General features: G+C 49.9%; 1 protein-coding gene across 3 annotated transcripts in view; it reads left to right on the forward strand.

Moving 5' to 3' along the window:
* Positions 1-13,007, forward strand: part of LOC132805710 (transmembrane protein 198-like) — a 72,259-nt gene that overhangs the window by 11,944 nt on the left and 47,308 nt on the right. The window contains exon 1 of one of the 3 annotated variants that reach the window (XM_060820917.1): positions 3,553-3,629. The exons of the other annotated variants lie outside the window; for them this stretch is intronic. The gene's annotated coding sequence lies outside the window, so the exon portion shown is untranslated. Of the gene's footprint in view, positions 1-3,552; positions 3,630-13,007 lie in introns of those variants that run through there. 3 annotated transcript variants of the gene reach the window in all.

Consider the following 13,007-nt stretch of genomic DNA (forward strand, 5'->3'; position numbering starts at 1 on the left):
TGGTTTATGAGTCCTTGTCAGTTTGTCTGCCCACACTGGAGCTGACGGTTGAAGTGACTGTGAGGTGGACTGTGTGTGTGTGTGTGTGTGTGTGTGTGTGTGTGTGTGTGTGTGTGTGTGTCTGTGTTGCAGACTGCATGTGATCCTGCAGCGCAAGGTTTCAATGAAACAGCTGCACTTTCACGCAACATTTCAGTTGAGTGAGAGAAAGCAATTTCTGGAGTTCGTCCCAAATGGATCCTGTAGGAATCCCACTGCCTTGCAAAGCAGAAAGTCAGCATTTCCTCTTGGCAAGTTGCGCTGCTTTTTCCCTGCTGCCTGTCGCGGTAGTATAATCCGATTGGATTCAGTTTGACCTCTCAGATTGCCAACTTTGAATCTGACTTTAGTTCTTCTTTCTCTGAGAAGGTCGAACCCCCCCCCCTCCCAAATGCTAACTCATTGAGGATTTTTGAAGCGAGGTTACTCTGATAATGTGAGCAATATACAGCCAATTGGCACACTGCATGCTCCCACAATGAGGGTGTTTTTATGCGAATCTGTTGGAGTGCTTATGATTGAGGGATAAATCCAGAAGAGTGAGGAGAACTCCCTTCTCTCTTAGCGACAGTGTCATGGGATCAGAAATCAGTTTGAACATTTCATCACACCTCCCTCAGTCCAACACTGAGGTTTCTGTGTGTATAAGAGTGTGTCTGTGTAAGTGTGTAACTTTGTCTGTCTTGTGTGTGTGTTGTTTTTACCTAGGTTGGCATTGACCGGTTGATCTGAAGGCTCTATGATTCGGTGTTGACGTTACAGGTGAACAGTTTGGGGATTTGTGCCAACCGCGGACAGGCGGGGCTAGTTTGGTTTGGGAAACCTGGTCACCATGGACTAGTTGGGCCGAAAGGCGAGTTTCCGTGCTGTAAGATTCTATGGGTGTTCTATAGGAGCCAGGGCACCCACTGCTGATGGCGAGGAGATGGGCACCGGCCATGTGAGGGGGCACGAGGGGAGTGAAGACCGATCTTTCACTGTCGTGATGCCTCTGCAAGGCGAATAGCTGGCCAACGCTCCCTCTCGTTGGCTGACACGCCACACGAGGCTGCATCATTTCCAAATGCAAGTCCAATGCTGTCGACATTAAGCTGCCTTGCGATTTCTCCTTTGGGGGCGCAGATTTGTGAAATGGACCTCATTTGTGATGTTGGGAAGGAAACAAAAGGAAATATTAACGGCCTCTGAAGTAAATTTTCCGCTTGACATTGAAACAAGAGGCTTCAACCTCCACAACTTGCTCAGAAACCTCTCTGCTGTCCATTTCTTTCTCTTCCACCTGATCAGAAGGGTGACAGATGGGGAATGGCTCTGCACAAATCTGTCCCAAGCTCCTTCCTGTTGTTCTTGTTGGTAGCGACTCCATTGACCTGCAGTGGTTGCTGGGAACTGGCTTGTGGGGTGGAGGGGTCAAGGGTCAGAGTTCAGACTGCCAAGTGATCCAGTTGCTTTTTGACCCTCAGTGGGAAGGATGCTGACAGGATGTCTCCGTTTGTTTGTCACAGATAACAATAACCTGCTCTTACCAGCCCCTTTCCCGACAGTGTGTGGTAACTCACTCTTTCACCTCTTCCCAATTCAGTCAGTGCTGGAAAATGAGCTCCAAATGCTAGAGTTGGTCGTGGCCCCTTCTGATCAACAGGTTGAAGCCTATGGCCTGCTAATCCACTGTGTGCTGCCTGCCACGCCTCACCACCAATCATGGACACACCGAAAATAGAAGCAGGCCCTTCAGCCCAGCTCTGCCATTCAAAACCAAACCCAACAGTGTGGAACGAGGCCAATTGTAGTCCGCACCAACCCTCTGAGCATCCCACCCAAAGCCAGCCCCCTACCCTATGCCCTTTAACTCCACATTTCCTATGGCTGACCCACCACACAGTGCAATTTCCCATGGCCAATCCATTCGAACCTGCACATCTTTGGACTGTGGGATGAAACCAGAGCGAACCCATGCCGACACGGGGAGGACGTGCAAACTCCACACAGACAGTCGCTCAAGGGTGGAATCGAACCTGGGTCCCTGGCGCTGTGAGGCAGCAGTGCTAACCACTGAGCCGCCATGGCTACAGGAGCAGGTCAGAGGCTGGGAATCCTGCAGTGAGTTGCTCCCCTCCGGACTCCTCAAAGCCTGTCCATCATATACAAGGCACAAGTCAGGAGTATCCTATACTTCGACCACAACGTGACTCCAGCTGTGAGCTCACCGAAACCCCTCTATAATTGCAGCAAGTGTTCCTCAACTCGTATTCCAAAGACCTTTGCTATGAAGACCAACGTAACATTGGCCTTGCTGGAATTTGAATTCATGGAATATCCTCCACTTGCTTCCAACAAGACTCGAGGAACTTGACACCATCCCGGACAAAGCAGTCCGCTGGATTGATGTTCCATCCAGCACCTCCTACCGCGCTGTCATCTACCACCTACAAGGTGCGCTATAGCATCGCAACATAACTCCTTCGACCACCTCTTCCAACCCCACTTCCACCTCCAAGGGCAGCAGATACATGGGAACACCACACCCCTGCACCTTCCCCTCCAACCTACTCCCTATGGAAATATATCGCTGTTACTGGGCGAAAATCCTGGAGTTGCCTCCTTCAGTGTTGTGGGTCCTCCTACAACCTAAGGAGCGCAGTGGTTCAAGAAGGCAGCTTACCACCTTCGGGGGCGTTAGAGTTGGGTATGAAATGCTGACCCATCCAGCAACTGCCAAAGAACAGTCAAATAAAATCTCTTCTTGCCCTGCAAGTGGCTGATGTATGTGTTCCTCCCAGTTCCAGTCTCTTGTACCCCAACCTCAGACTTCCATCGTTCTGCCACTGATGGCTGTACCATCAACTGCTTGGGTCCTGAGTCCTGACATTCTCTCTCCCTTAGCCTCTCCGCTTCCCTCCCAAGCCGCAGAGAAACCTCTTCTTTGACGGAGGTTTCGGTCAAAATCTTTCCTGGGGCTCGGTGTCGGCATTTCTTCGATAGTTTGGACGGCTGTTGGGGAGGAGTGTCTGGGGAGTTCATTCACTCGAGTGTAGAGATATCTCTCTCTCTCTCTCTCTCTCTCTCTCTCTCTCTCTCTCTCTCTCTCCTACCAGTACTCAGCTTGGGAAGAGGTGGAAAACAAAATTCGCACTGACGAATAAAGGGTCTTTCTTAAATTAAGCCCTTGTCTCTCTTTTTTTTTAAAATATAAGAAATAGGAACCATTTGTTCTGCGCTCTGTGGGATGCTACATTTGCAACCAATTCTCCACAGTTCTCCTGTATCTGGAGCTAAGCAGCTGCTCATTCATGACAGGGTAGCAAGCCTCCTTGGGCATGGCTACGGTGTGAGGGGTTCTGGTGGTGAGTACTCTGCCAGCCTGCGTTTTGAGGAATGCCTGTTTCCTTTTCACCCCATCCCCAGTGGTTTACTGATAGATTGCTTTTTCCTGCTCCGTACCGCTCAGGCAGCTTGTTGTGGGACTGTTTGAGTGCCAGGAGTCAGCTCTGGATGAGCAGGGATTCCGATAGTTCCTCCTGTTCACTCCCACACTCCGTGTAAAAACAAAGGAAACCGAGGCACTGGGCAGAGGCTCCGACTGGAACCAGGTGAGCTTTAACAATCGGCAAAAGTTTTATAGAGGCTGGGGCTATTGGTGGAACAGGGTTCCCCATCTTGGTCACTGAATCTGTGTGTGTGTGTGTGTGAGAGTGTCTGTGTCTGTGTATCTCTGTCTCTGTACATTGTGTGTGTGTGTGTGAGTGAGTGTCTGTGTGTCTCTGTCTCTGTACATTGTGTGTGTGTGCGTGTGTGTGTGTGTGTGTGTGTGTCTGTGTATACCACTGTATTATAGCATGGTGTTGCTGTGCCAAACCATATGCATTTCATTAGAGAGTTAACACGCAAGTACAGGGCTTTTTTAAAATTCATTCACAGGATGAGAGTGTCCCTGGCTGGGCCAGCATTTATTACCCATCCCTAATTGCCCAGAGGGCAGTTAAGAGTCAGCTACATTGCTGTGGGTATGGAGTCACATGTCGGCCCAGATTGGGTAGAGTCCTTCCCAAAAGAACATTGGGGTTTTCCAATAATCAACAATGAATTCATGGTCATCATTAGACTCTTAAACTGAATTCAAATTCCATCAAGGCCAAGGTTACGTTGGTCTTCAAAGCAAAGGTCTTTGGAATATGAGTTGAGGAACACTTGCTGCAATTCTCGAGGGGCTTCGGTGAGCTCACAGCTGGAGTCACGTTGTGGGTCAAAGCAAAGGCGTACTTTTCCCTGGAAGGAATGTAACAAAGATCAACTCACCTGGTTCCTGGGACAAGAGGATTGTTCTACCAAGACTGAGTCAGCCAGGTCTATATTCCCGTGAGTCGAGCAAGATGAGAAGTGATATACATTAAACCTAAAGTTCATAGTGATTTTTGAGAGGGTTGAGGCCTGGAGGCTGCGCTCCATAACACTCCCTCCTCCAACTCCAAAATGCTGGAGTGTCAAGAGGTCAGGGTTTGAGATGAAGAGTTTGGCCACTCAGGATTGAGATGAGAAATTTCTTCAGTGTTGTGAACATTTGGGATCATCATCGCCTGGAGAGCTGTCCTTGTCAAGTGTATTCGAGAGAGAGGTTTTTGGTGTGAAGAAATATGAGGAGCAGGTGAAAGGGTGGAGTTGAGATAGTCAGCCATATTGAATGAGCTTTATGGTCACATGGACTCCTGTCAGTGCAGTGAAACGTTTACCAGTCACCACTTACAGTGCCATCTAAGGTACAAGGTACCCAGGTACTGAATCCTCAGGCCAAGTGCTTAGGCAAACATACTGAGAAGAATAAAAACATAAAAAGTCCAACCTCACATATCGTAGGAATAAATGAAAAAATAGAGAAACAAAAATTTAAGTAGAACAGACCTTCCGGCCAAGTCCACATTGACACCCAGCCGGGCCAAGCGAGACTCCCATGTCAGGCCAAGACAGACTCCCAGGCCGGGCTGAGAGAGGCTCCCACGCTGGGCTGAGAGGATGCCTTGCTAAGTGCACGCTGAGGCCTGGAGCTCGGAGTCTCTCACTGAGGCCAGGAGCTCGGGATGTCACTGAGAAGAAAGAAGAGAGCAACAAAAGAACGCAGAAGAGAAAAGGAAATGAAACGGCTGGAGCAGACCAGCTCTGGCTGAGGCGTCCTACTCTGCCGCCATCTTGGACATGGTGGTGAGGCAGGTGTGTGGGGCTGAAGGGCCTAATCTTACCCCTTCATGGCCATGCAGGGATCACAAGCTTTGTTCCAAGTGGAACCTGTGAGGTGAGCACTGAGTTAATTTGATCTCCGTGGAGAAGGAGAAGCGTTAAACAACGAAGAGCAAATTGGGAAGAAACATTGGGGAAAGGACTGGTCTACAGAGCCGTTTCCATCTGTAATCTGCTTCAGTTTGAGACAACAGCCCACCAAGAACTGAATGCATTTCTACCGAGGCTTTCTTCCCAAAGGTTGGGAATATGGATACGGAAGCATTAAGGAGCTATTAGGGGGTCAGGCTGCCCACAACCTTGGTCAAAGAGGTGAGTTTTAAGGAGAGGGAAGTAGAAGAACAGACGAGGAGAGAGCAAAGCCTGAAGGGGGCAGTGTTTCCGGAGTGCGGGGGCAGGGGCGCCCATGGTTGTGTTTTAATGCAGTCGAGTGTGAGGGAGGAGAGGGATTGAAACACAACTTGGCACGTTGGACACCTAACGAAACTAAGATCCAGGAGTCTCTGCTTTCTGCATGACACTTTAATGAAATATTTTAAAACCAGTGCTGGGTGGCTTTAAGTTACAGTAGACAAAGCAGCTGCTAAGTACTGTATCCTGTTGTTGACATCCCATGAAACAATGAAGGCTCCAGGGAATAGAGATCAGTTTTGTCCAAATTGAGACTTGGTGTAAGACACCCTGGAGGGATTTGTACAGACCTGCAGAGCAAGACTGTTGCGCAGGTGCTTATTGACTGAGGGAGAAAAGAGACTTTAAAATGTCAAGCATGTGTGTGAAAGATTGGCTCACGTTACAGATTCTGGGAGCACTGCTTTCTCCAGCAGTGACTCTGACTGCATTTGGCAGGTGGCTGTCTAACCCACTCCGAACCCCTCGTTCACTTCAGAGCTGGTCAGCTGGAAGCACAGCGGCTGTTTATTCAGCAGGATGAGAGATTCCTTCTGTGTGCCACACTGGGCACTGGCAAAAGGGCACTGCCATCTTTCTAATTCAGGTGCCCCCCTGCTTTTACTCGAGCTGTTTGGGGTTTTGGTTTTGCGTTTGGAGATCCTGCACTGGGTCTGCTTGCTCCCCATGTTGCTGGATGGCCAATAGTTACAGTGCAGGCTTCGAGAGGACCACGATGCTTTTCAAAACTGGACAAACCAAGGTACCTTTTTTTTTGAAGTAAATTTTGGAGGCCGAGAGCATTGCTGGGTCGGGGCAGCATTTATTACCCATCCCGAAGTACCCCTTGAGAAGGTGGTGGTGAGCTGTGCTGTAGGTAAACCCTGATGTGGAGGTGCCAGTGCTGGATTGGGATGGACAAGGTCAGAAGTCACATGACACCAGGTTCTAATCCGATAGGTTCACTTTGAAATCACAGGCGTTCAGATAAGCCTGTCTGACTTTTAACCTGGTGTCATGTGACCTTTTGTACGGAGACCTGTTCGAGGGGGAGATCCAGGATCTTTGACCCAGCGACACTGGGGGAGCGACAATGTATTTCCAAGTCTGGTTGATGAGTGGCTCGGAGGGAAGGCGGAATGAGTCAGGCGGGAGGGGAAAGATATGAAGGGACCTGAGGGGCAACGTTTTCACACTGAGGGTGGTGCGTGTATGGAATGAGCTGCCAGAGGAAGTGGTGGAGGCTGGTACAATGACAACATTTAAAAGGCATGTGGGTGGGTATATGAATAGGAAGGGTTTGGAGGGATATGGGCCGGGTGCTGACAAATGGGACTGGATTAGGTTGGGATATCTGGGTCGGCATGGATGCGTTGGACCGAAGGGTCTGTTTCTATGCTGCCCTCCTTTTTCGACATACCGTTAGAAACAAATCGCGCCACAGGCAACAGTGAGGAAAGACCATGCCACTGATTGATATACAATGGGTGTTTTAAGGTCATTTTGTGGCACAGGCTTCCAAACTCTCTGACAGAGAAGCTCTGGGCGCCTTGGTAATTGGCCTTTTTGTGTTGCTTTAAATAAGCTTTTTTTTTGTGTGTGTGTGGTTACCTGGGGGCATCATTCAAGAAGCCGGCTGCTGAAGCGTTCACTTGGCTATTTCCCAAGGTGGGGGCGGGGGTTCCCTGTGGATAAAGCAACTCCCAGCTTCCTAACCAAAAACAGTTGCTTTTCACCATCAACCTTGCTGCGGGCCGAGCCCCCCTCTTGGGGAGGGGGAGGGGGTGACCGTGTCTGCAGAGCTGCACTGAGCCATGTGAGCTGGCAGTGAATGGAAGAACACCCCCCCCCCCCCTTTTCTCTTCTTCTCCCCCCCCCCCCCCCCCCATCCCAGAATTATGGCAAGATTTGATGGCAAACATAAAGCATTGCGTAGGAGCCAATCGGTCCTCTTGCCTGCAGACCCCAGTCCTGGTGACTAGTCTTTCGAGAAGGATGGGATCCACATCAGCATGGGATCCTGGAATCAAGTGGATCCGAATACAGCTCTGAGCCGCCCCTCACTCATGTTTGTGAAAGAGTTTGAAGTCAAACTTGCAGTGCCAATCCGAAAGCAACTCAAATGTGGTCCACAAAGCAATACTGAAGGCGCGTTAGAGTTTTACATTCATGCATCTTTTCCACATCGAATATTTGCCAGAAAGACTGATGGGATGGCAGGACTGACCTATGAAGACATTACGATTATATTCACTGGAGTTTAGAAGAATGAGGGGGGAAATCTCCTAGAAACCTGAACAGGACTAGCCAAGGTAAACGCAGGCAGGATGTTCCTGATGATCGGGGGGGGTCACAGTCTAGGGATGCAGGATAGGCCAATTCAGACTGAGATTAGACTTGCTACAGTGTGGAAACAGGCCCTTCAGCCCACGTCCACACCGACCCTCCGAAGAGTAACCCACCCAGACCCATTCCCCTACCCTATATTTACCCCCGACTAATGCACCTAACACTGCGGCCAATTCACCTGACCTGCGCAGCTTTGGACTGTGGGAGGAAACCCACGCAGACACGGGGAGAATGTGCAAACTCCACACAGACGGTCAAACCCGGGTCCCTGGCGCTGTGAGGCAACAGTGCTACCCACTGAGCAGGAGAAATGTCTTCGCCCAGAGAGTGGGGGAGCCTGTGGAATTCTCTGTCACAGAAGGTGGTTGAGGCCAAAGCATTGGATGTTTTCGCGAAGGAGTTAGATACAGGGCTGAAACGATTGAAGGCTATGGGGGAGAAAGCAGGAACAGGGGATGATCCTGTTGAATGGGGGAGCCTAATTGAGCCGAGTAAGCTAAACGGGCTGGAACGTCTGAAAAAGGATTTGTACTTTTGATTTCTTTTGAACGGAGACTGGAATCATGCCACTGTGACCTGGTCATTGCTCCTGGCCATCTAGACCCGCTTTTGTGCAGGAGATTGATGACCGTATTTACGTTGCAATAACTTTAACAATTAGCTTAAAACTGCATCACAAATATGTCTCAGGCCGAATTAATCCATTCACTTGCTCATGGGTTTTTTTTTCCCCAAACCTTAAAAAAAAATACAAATTGGAGTTCAAATTAAAAGCATGTGCTGTTTTTAAAGAAAAGCTAATGCTTACCATTGTTTTAAACACACTCCCGTTGTGAGATCCAGAAATCCCTAATTAATCCATAGCTGTGAATTTAACAAGTTGATCTAATTATTCCCTGTTATTTCAACACTCTGCTATTGACACTCTTTCCCCACCCCACTCTCGCGGTTTTGGCTCGAATGTTCCCTTCTCTCCTGGCCCTCGCTGTCAGTTTTACTGCTCAGTCTCTCGAGCAAGTGTTGGAAGCAAGATGGAGCTGTGCAAAGCTGTCCAACCCTGTATAGTTCAGGAGGTCAAAGTTCAGGGTTGGACTGAATGGTGGTGAGCAAATGAACTTACTGGTCCTTCTGGGGCTCTGTTGTGGAGTATACCAGATGAGTCAGACCTGTATGGGTCAGTTTGCAAGTTTCACTGATTTTTTTGCCCTCCCCACCCCTCCCTCTTGGGTGGTTGTGAGCTCCTAACATTGAGTTTCTTTTTTTGCCTGTGTGAATCTGTGCTGAAAGCCAGGGGGACTGGGCCAGAGCGAACACCACATGAGAAAGTAGGGAAACAGAGAGGGCAGATTGGGAGAAGTTATCTGTGTTAGTCCCTCTAAACTCTTCCTATTCATATACCCATCCAGATGCCTTTTAAATGCTGTAATTGTACCAGCCTCCACCACTTCCTCTGGCAGCTCATTCCATACACGTACCACCCTCTGTGTGAAAAAGTTGCCCCTTAGGTCTCTTTTATATCTTTTCCCCTCTCACCCTAAACCTATGCCCTCTAGTTCTGGACTCCCCGACCCCAGGGAAAAGACTTTGCCTATTTACCCTATCCATGCCCCTCATGATTTTGTAAACCTCTATAAGGTCACCCCTCAGCCTCTGACGCTCCAGGGAAAACAGCCCCAGCCTGTTCAGCCTCTTCCTATAGCTCAAATCCTCCAACCCTGGCAACATCCTTGTAAATCTTTTCTGAACCCTTTCAAGTTTCACAACATCTTTCCGATAGGAAGGAGACCAGAATTGCACACAATATTCCAACAGTGGCCTAACCAATGTCCTGCACAGCCGCAACATGACCTCCCAACTCCTGTACTCAATACTCTGACCAATAAAGGAAAGCATACCAAACGCCGCCTTCACTATCCTATCTACCTGCGACTCCACTTTCAAGGAGCTATGAACCTGAACTCTAAGGTCTCTTTGTTCAGCAACACTGCCCAGGACATTACCATTAAGTGTATAAGTCCTGCTAAGATTTGCTTTCCCAAAATGCAGCACCTCGCATTTATCTAAATTAAATTCCAACTGCCACTTCTCAGCCCATTGGCCCATCTGGTCCAGATCCTGTTGTAATCTGGGACCACCTACTTCACTGTCCACTACACCTCCAATTTTGGTGTCATCAGCAAACTTACTAACTGTACCTCTTATGCTCACATCCAAATCATTTATATAAATGACAACAGTCCTGCATGTTCCTCCAGTGGTTTTTCACTGGATTCGGGAGCTCTCAGTTACCTGAACTCAGGCAGGGTGAGAGGACGGGGCTGGTTTGGATAAAGGGCTGGTGGGGTGGGGGGTTGTAATTAGTTTCGGGTCAAGAAGGTATCTCCTTCCTGAGGCTTTCCAACACCCCACACTGGAACATGCACCCTGTTGGGTCAAGGTGGCACTGGGCTTGGCGATAATGCCACTGCACCTGTAGAAGCTTGTTGGCACTCAGTGCCCATGGCACAAATCACTGTGCTAACCATTTTGGGAGAGAAGATGGAGGGTGAACAGCGCCTGGAAGACTGTTGCTAAGTGTGGAATTAATCCATTTTCCCAGCACAGGCCAAATCAACACTGAAAAGCAAGTAATTGAAAGCAGGAAGTCGGAGTCCTGAGCAAGTGCATGGCTTGCCTTGGCACAGTACAATGACCCACTTTAAACTGGCTCCCACGTGCAGTCCAATCAATTTGTCCATGATTCACAGCGATTTATTTATTGTCTCCCTCACAGTGCTCCCTTGTGTAAATGCAAATGAGAAGGATTTGGAGCCACTCGAAAGCCCGAGTTAATGACCCACCATGACAGAAGCTCTTTGGCGTTGGGAGGCTTTCACCTCCCAGGGCAGACCCGGTGCCACCGAAGGGCACAGACTCTGTCTCATCCTGTTGCTGAACACTGGAATCTCAGCTCCTTTGCCCTCGGCCATCCAATTCTGATTGCGTTCTGTCAATGGTCCAGCGCACTGTGTTCTTCAGTCCCCACGGCCCTTCAGTGAAAATCTGCTTTGGATTTTTTTGTGTTTGGATGTTAGGCAAGCCTAGTTAATGTGGTGCATCCTGCAAATCCCTCAGCTTGGATCCAGGTCAGTAAGTGCCACACACTGAAATCAGATCCTAATTGCTCCTTGCAAGCCCTCTGTATTCAAAACAAGGAGACTGGTGCTGGAGAGTAGCATTTATCAGTGACAGTGAGTGTAACTTAGCACTATCAGCTTGTAAATCCATTTATGTGTTTTGAAGTGTTCTGCTTTCAATAAATATTAATGGGCAAACTTCAAATATAGCCTGAATTCACACAGAATGTGACAGTTTTTTCAGTAAACACTGCTTCATTGAAGACAGCCTTTCAAAGGCTGTTAATAAAATGAAATTTGTAAGGATCTTCAGAACTGAATGGTGAGCTTTAGTTTGGAGCCAGCGTTTAGTGGACAAAAGGGATACAGTTCCTCGAACAAAGGCTTCAGTTACAGAGTCCGAAGTGTGTGGGGGTCAGGATTACAACACCGCCTTAGGCACCCAACAAGCCTGTCCTTCTCCCAACTCCAACATGAGATGATCTCATTACGCAGGAGAGACGTGGAGGTCAGGGTCACTGTGGGCGAAAGGGAAATCGCAACCTTTTCATCCAAGCGATTTCTATTTGAAAGGTATACACAACAGCAGGAGGCCATTCATCCCACTGTGATTGGACTAGCCTGTTGGAAGCTCGAGCCAATGATGCCCAGTTATTTCCCCATTGTCCTGAGTGCTGCTGCTGACTAAGTCTCTGGGTTTGGTACCTACACCAGTTTCTGATGAGATGCTCAGGTTGCTTGAGGACACAAGACAATAGAATGGCCTTTCCTGTGCGGTGCAAAGTTTGCAAGGTCTCCTCGCGGGGCCACCTTCGGTACAGAATACTGAGGGACAGATCGGTTCAGTGTTGGTAAAAAAGTGAAATAGGAAAACATTTAGATTGGCGAGAGCTTGGTGAGGTGATAAGGCCAGAATGAGAATAAAAAGGGACTTTGAAGTCCTCAAGCTCAAGTCCTTTTCCAACATGAGTCTGTGCCCAGCGGCCTTCAGAACACGAGGCCATACTGCACGCCTGCTCCCCGCTCCGTCTGGGAATCTCTCTGATTCCCTCCATCCAGGAATCTCTTTCATCTCCATTCCGTCCGGGACTCTCTCTGACCAAGATCCATCCGGGACATTCACTGATCCCTGCTCTGTCTGGGACTCTCTCTGATCCCCGCTCCTCGCTCTGTCCGGGACTCTCTCTGATCCCCGCCCTGTCCGGGACTCTCTCTGATCCCCGCCCTGTCCGGGACTCTCTCTGATCCCCGCCCTGTCCGGGACTCTCTCTGATCCCCGCCCTGTCCGGGACTCTCTCTCTGATCCCCGCCCTGTCCGGGACTCTCTCTGATCCCCGCCCTGTCGGGGACTCTCTCTGATCCCCGCCCTGTCCGGGACTCTCTCTGATCCCCGCCCTGTCCGGGACTCTCTCTGATCCCCGCCCTGTCGGGGACTCTCTCTGATCCCCGCCCTGTCGAGGACTCTCTCTGATCCCCGCCCTGTCCGGGACTCTCTCTCTGATCCCCGCCCTGTCCGGGACTCTCTCTCTGATCCCCGCTCTGTCCGGGACACTCTCTCTGATCCCCGCCCTGTCCAGGACTCTTTCTGATCCCCACTCCCCGCCCTGTCTGGGACTCTCTCTGATCCAGGCCCTGTCCGGGACACTCTCTGATCCCCGCCCTGTCCGGGACACTCTCTGATCCCCGCCCTGTCCGGGACACTCTCTGATCCCCGCCCTGTCCGGGACTCTCTCTGATCCCCGCCCTGTCCGGGACTCTCTCTGATCCCCGCCCTGTCCGGTACTCTGTCTGATCCCCGCCCTGTCCGGGACTCTCTCTGATCCCCGCTCTGTCCGGGACTCTCTCTGATCCCTCCTCCATCCAGGGATGGGGTCTAACCCGATG

This window comes from Hemiscyllium ocellatum, chromosome X (genome assembly GCF_020745735.1).
Source record: "Hemiscyllium ocellatum isolate sHemOce1 chromosome X, sHemOce1.pat.X.cur, whole genome shotgun sequence".
In the NCBI taxonomy this organism is placed as follows: domain Eukaryota; kingdom Metazoa; phylum Chordata; class Chondrichthyes; order Orectolobiformes; family Hemiscylliidae; genus Hemiscyllium; species Hemiscyllium ocellatum.